Consider the following 6,801-nt stretch of genomic DNA (forward strand, 5'->3'; position numbering starts at 1 on the left):
CGCCGCCACCCGCGCCCGCACCGGCCCGCTCGGCCCGGGGAGAGCCCCCGCAGGCCCGACGCCGGCTGCCGCCTCCTCCGCAACCCCGCCGCCGTCCTCCTCCAGCCCGGCCGCCCGAGCCGCTGCCCGCCGCCTCGCCCGCTCTGCCGCCTCGCCGGCCGCCGCGCCGCCTTGCCTGCCGCGCCGCCTCGGCCGCTCCGCCGCCTCGCCCGCCGCCGCGCCGCCTCACCCGCCGCGGCGGCGCCGTGCCACCGCCAACTCCGGCCGGCCTCCTCTCCCTCCTACTCCGGCGACGAACTCCGGCGAAGATCCGACTGCCTTGTTTTGCGTGCCACCAAAACCCTAGATCCGGAGGTTGATTTTTTCTACTGTCCTCGGAATTTTCAGATCCATATGCCCATGTTCATAGCTCCGTAACTTTGCATCCGTAGCACCAATTCATGCATATAGCATATCAAAATGTTGATCTCAGAGAGTACATCATTTCATTCCATTGCATCATTTTCATTTGAGTTCATATTGATTCCCGAAATGCTGTTAGAAGAAGGATACTTGAGATAATTGTCAGATCTGCTACTCCGTTTAGTTTTTTGTCATTTTTGCCATGATTATTGTGTGCATGATATGCCCTGATGCTCTACATATGTTTTGTTAAGGGTTTTGTCATCTTTCCAGAGGTGCAACCCATGTATTTTTGTGATGTGTGTGGTGACTAGTACAAGCTTGCAAAGTGGTGCACTTGTTAATTCTGATTTCAGGGACTTAGCAATTCCACCAAGTCCTTGATCTGTTTATCTCATGTTGTCATATGTTCATGTTGTTTCCTAGAGATCCGTGCCTCTTTTGAGGATGACCAGTAAGGATGTTTTGTTAATCTTGTAGTGCTCTATCCATCCATGTCTTTGTTTGCAATTATGGAGCACCCTAGCTTGAGTTAATCGAGCTCTACTTTTGCTACTTTGTGAATCTGGGCAGATTGTCAACTTGTTTGCAATTTTGCCGATGATGTTGTAGTTGATCCGTGCATGCTATGTTATTGCTCTTGCCATGTCTAGCTTGCATTTTGTGTGTTCTTGATAGATGTATGCTTAGTTGGTCATGACTTGCTCCGTAGTGAGTGCTTCAAGCTCGTAAACATGCCTACTTGAGTTATGTTTCAGCATGTGCCAGTTTTCACTAAGTCTGAAAACTGATTATGTTGTTGCTATGATTCACATGCTTGCAATCGTATTTTTTGATCCCTTTTGGCTCAAGGTCACTAAGGGACTTTTGTTAAGCTCTTTGAGTAGCTCCATGCCATGCTTTACTTTGCCATGTTCAGGTCTTGTAGCATGTAGTTTTGCTGCTCCGAAGAGTGCTACCTGATCTGAAATTCCAGACAAGTGTTGATTTCACTATGTCTGAAATCTGTTTGTCATATGCATTTTTGCCATGCTTGTTTGAACTTGTTAATGGATGAATTGGCCGTAGCTCAGTGCTAGACTTTTGTTAAGCATCTTGAATGCATCCCTGCCATATATTTTGTTGTCATGTTTGGGTGCTGTAGCATGTTCATCTCATTGCATTTGGATGGCTGCTTGCTGCAAATCGCAGACCGGTGTCATATTTGAATCGCTTGCCATTTCCAAACCGTAACTCCGATTCCAATGTTCTTTATATTGTTTTCAAGCGATTTCATCTCATCTTTCCAGTGGCACACTTGGATTTCCAAGTTGAGGCCAGGTTCTTGCTTTTCCTTGTCACATCTTGCATATGCATCCCGCATTGCATCCCGCATAGCATATCGTCTTTGCATCATCTTGTATGATCCTTGCACGTGGTTGATTGTGTCCTTGTTGCTTGTTTGTCTTGTTTGGGTAGAGCCAGGAGACGAGTTCGCTAACGAGGAGCCCGTTGAGTTTGCTTTCGAGGATCCAGTCAACTCTGACAACTGTGCAGGCAAGATGATCATACCCTCGAAATCACTACTATCTTTGATATGCTAGTTTGCTCGCTCTTTTGCTATGCCAATGCTACGATGCCTACCATTTGCTTTCAAGCCTCCCAAATTTCCATGTCAAACATCTAACCCACCTTGTCCTAGCAAACCGTTGATTGGCTATGTTACAGCTTTGCTCAGCCCCTCTTATAGCGTTGCTAGTTGCAGGTGAAGATTGGAGGCCGTTCCTTGCTGGAACATTTATTTACTTGTTGGGATATCATTATATTATCTTGTTATCTTAATGCATCTATATACTTGGTAAAGGATGGAAGGCTCGGCCTCTCGCCTAGTGTTTTGTTCCACTCTTGCCGCCCTAGTTTCCGTCATATCGGTGTTATGCTCCCAGATTTTGCGTTCCTTACGCGGTTGGGTTATAATGGGAACCCCTTGACAGTCCGTTTTGAATAAAACTCCTCTAGCAATGCCCAACCTTGGTTTTACCATTTGCCACCTAGCCTTTTCCCTTGGGTTTCGCGGACTCAAGGGTCGTCTTATTTTAAAAACCCCCTGGGCCAGTGCTCCTCTGAGTGTTGGTCCAACCTAGAGCACCGTGCGGGGCCGTCCCTTGGCAACTTGGGTTATGTTGGCTCCCGTACACTTAGCTTATCCGGTGTGCCCTGAGAATGAGATATGTGCAGCTCCTATCGGGATTTGTCGGCACAGCGGGTGGTGTTGCTGGACTTGTTTTACCATTGTCGGAGTTATCTTGAAGAACCGAGATACCGAGTCTGATCGGAACGTCTTGGGAGGAGGTCTATTCCTTCATTGACCGTGAGAGCTTGTCACGGGCTAAGTTGGGACTCCCCTGCAGGGATTTGAACTTTCGAAAGCCGTGCCCGCGGTTATGGGCAGATGGGAATTTGTTAATGTCCGGTTGTAGATAACTTGAACCTTAATTTATTTAAAATAAATCAACTGAGTGTGTTACCGTGATGGCCTCTTCTCGGCGGAGTCCGGGAAGTGGACACGGTGTTGGAGTAATGCTTGCGCAGGTTGTTCTCTAGTTTCTCGCTCGCGCTTTGCCTCCTCTTCTCGCTCTCTTTTGCGAATAAGTTAGCGACCATATTTTTGCTAGTCACTTGCTGCAGCTCCACATATATTTAACCTTGCCTTACCTATAAGCTTAAATAGTCTTGATCGCGAGGGTGCGAGATTGCTGAGTCCCTGTGGCTCACAGATTACTATAACACCAGATGCAGGGCCTGATGATTCCGCTCCAGGAGACGCGCTTGAGCTCAAGTGGGAGTTCGACGAAGACTCTCAACGATACTATGTTTCCTTTCCTGATGATCAGTAGTGGTGCCTAATTGGGGGTGATAGGGACCGTTGTCGCATGTTGGGTTCTCTTTTGTTTTGGCGCCGTAGTCGGGCCATGAGTGTTTGGATGATGTAATGTTATTTATGTACTTGATTGACGTGGTGAGTGTAAGCCAACTATGTTATCTCCCCTTTTATTATCATATTACATGGGATGTTGTGAAGATTGCCTAACTTGCGACATATGCCTTCAATGCGATTATGTCTCTAAGTCGTGCCTCAACACGTGGGAGCTATAGTCGCATTGAGGGTGTTACACGTCTCCACAACCATATCCCTCTCAAATCTTGTTCATACTTGTAATCGTGCATCGCACAAGGCAGATATTGTAAGACATATTGCAATCAATCAATATCAAGATGTGTTCTTCAATGAATTCTTCTCACGATCTGATCTCCATGTGTGAGTTGTCCGGTTAGGTATGTGATACGTCTCGAACGTATCTACAATTTTTGATTGCTCCATGCTATATTATCTACTGTTTTGAATGTTTATGGGCTTTATTATACACTTCTATATCATTTTTGGGACTAACCTATTAACCCAGAGCCCAGTGCCAGTTTCTGTTTTTACCCTGTTTTAGGGTTTTGAAGAAAAGGAAAATCAAACGGATTCCAATTGACCTCAAACTTCACGGAACCCATTTTGGAAGGAAAGAAGCCCAGAAGACTTGGAGTGCACGTCGGGGGACCTACGAGGAGGACACAAGGCAGGGGGGCATGCCCACCCCCCTGGGCGCGCCCTCCACCCTCGTGGGCCCCTCGTGGCTCCCCTGGCGTACTTCTTCCGCCTATATATCTCCATATACCCTAAAAACATCCGTGAGCACAATAGATCGGGAGTTCCGCCGCCAGAAGCCTCCGTAGCCACCGAAAGCCAATCTAGACCCGTTCCGGCACCCTGCCGGAGGGGGAATCCTTCTCCGGTGTCCATCTTCATCATCCCGACGCTCTCCATGACGAGGAGGGAGTAGTTCTCCCTCGGGGCTGAGGGTATGTACCAGTAGCTATGTGTTTGATCTCTCTCTCTCTCGTGTTCTTGATTTGGCACGATCTTGATGTATCGCGAGCTTTGCTATTATAGTTGGATCTTATGTTTCTGCTCCCACTCTACTCTCTTGTAATGAATTGAGTTTCCCCTTTGAAGTTATCTTATCGGATTGGGTCTTTAAAGATTTGAGAACACTTGATGTATGTCTTGCCCGTGCGTATCTGTGGTGACAATGGGATACCACATGATCCACTTGATGTATGTTCTAGTGATCAACTTGCGGGTTCCGCCCATGAACCTATGCATAGGGGTTGGCACACGTTTTCGTCGTGATTCTCTGGTAGAAACTTTGGGGCACTCTTTGAGGTCCTATGTGTTGGTTGAATAGATGAATCTGAGATTGTGTGATGCATATCGTATAATCATACCCACGGATACTTGAGGTGACATTGGAGTATCTAGGTGACATTAGGGTTATGGTTGATTTGTGTCTTAAGGTGTTATTCTAGTACGAACTCTAGGGCTGTTTGTGACACTTATAGCTATAGCCCAACGGATTGATTGGAAAGAATAACTTTGAGGTGGTTTCGTACCCTACCATAATCTCTTCGTTCGTTCTCCGCTATTAGTGACTTTGGAGTGACTCTTTGTTGCATGTTGAGGGATAGTTATGTGATCCAATTATGTTAGTATTGTTGAGGGAACTTACACTAGCGAAAGTATGAACCCTAGGCCTTATTTCCACGCACTGCAATACCGTTTACGCTCCTTTTATCATTAGTTACCTTGCTGTTTTTATATTTTCAGATTACAAATACTATTATCTACTATCCATATACCACTTGTATCACCATCTCTTCGCCGAACTAGTGCACCTATACAATTTACCATTGTATTGGGTGTGTTGGGGACACAAGAGACTCTTTGTTATTTGGTTGCAGGGTTGCTTGAGAGACACCATCTTCATCCTACACCTCCTACGGATTGATAAACCTTAGGTCATACACTTGATGGAAATTTGCTACTGTCCTACAAACCTCTGCACTTGGAGGCCCAACAACGTCTACAAGAAGAAGGTTGTGTAGTAGACATCAAGCTCTTTTCTGGTGCCGTTGTTGGGGAGGTTAGCGCTTGAAGGTATATCTTTAGATCTTGCAATCGAGTCTTTTAGTTTCTTGTTTTATCACTAGTTTAGTTTATAAAAGAAAACTATAAAAAATGGAATTGAGTTTGTCTCATACGCTTCACCTTTTTAATATCTTTCGTAAGTATGATGGAAAGGATAATTGTGCTCAAGTGCTAGAAGAAGAAATCTATAAAATGTTTGGCACTAAATATTTGAATGATGAGCATGATTGCAATGTTGTTAGTATGAATTCCTTGAATATCCGTGATGCTAATGATATGCAAAGCTACAAGCTTGCGGAAGCTATGTTTGATGAAGATGATATTTTTTGTCCCCCAAGTTTTGATGAGCAAATTTATTATGATGAAAGCATGCCTCCTATTTATGATGATTATATTGATGAATCTATATTTGGAGAGGTCATGACTTTATTTTGTGATGAATCCACTATTTCGGAAGAGGTTCCAATTGATTATGAGAACAAAGTTGCTATCTATGATGATTATTGTGATGACTTGTATGCTATAAAGAATAATTATATCCATGAAACTTTTCATCATGATTTTAGTTTTCAATTGGATTATGCCTCACATGATAATTATTTTGTTGAGCTTGCTCCCACTACTATTCATGAGAAGAAATTTGCTTATGTGGAGAGTAATAAAATTTCTATGCTTGTAGACCATGAAAAGAATGCTTTATGTGATAGTTATATTGTTGGATTCATTCATGATGCTACTGAAAATTATTATGAGGGAGGAATATATGCTTTTAGTAATTGCAATAATATCAAGTTTCCTCTCTATGTGCTTAAAGTTTTGAAGTTATGCTTGCTTTACCTTCCTATGCAAGTTGATTATTGTTCCCATAAGTTGTTTGCTCACAAAATCCCTATGCATAGGAAGTATATTAGAGTTAAATGTGCTAGTCATATTCTTAATGATGCTCTCTTTATGTTACAGTTCTTATCTTTTATGTGAGCATCATTGAAATCATCATGCCTTGCTAGGGGCATTAAACGATAGCGCTTGTTGGGAGGCAACCCAATTTTATTTTAGTTCCTTGCTTTTTGTTCCTGTTTAGTAAAAATAATTCATATAGACTCTGTTTAGATGTGGTTTTATGTGTTTAATTAGTGTTTGTGCCAAGTAGAACATTTGGGAAGACTTGGGGAAAGTCTTGTTGATCATGCTGTAAAAACAGAAACTTTAGCGCTCACGAGAATTGCTACCACTTTTATTTGAAGAGTGATATTTAGTCAATTCTTTTTTAAGATGATTAATAGATAAATTCCTCAGGTCCAGAAATTTATTTGAGAATTTTATGAGTTCCATAAGTATATGTTTGATCCAGATTACTACAGATTGTTCTGTTTTTGACAGATTCT

This window comes from Triticum dicoccoides, chromosome 1A, assembly GCF_002162155.2.
Source record: "Triticum dicoccoides isolate Atlit2015 ecotype Zavitan chromosome 1A, WEW_v2.0, whole genome shotgun sequence".
Classification (NCBI taxonomy): domain Eukaryota; kingdom Viridiplantae; phylum Streptophyta; class Magnoliopsida; order Poales; family Poaceae; genus Triticum; species Triticum dicoccoides.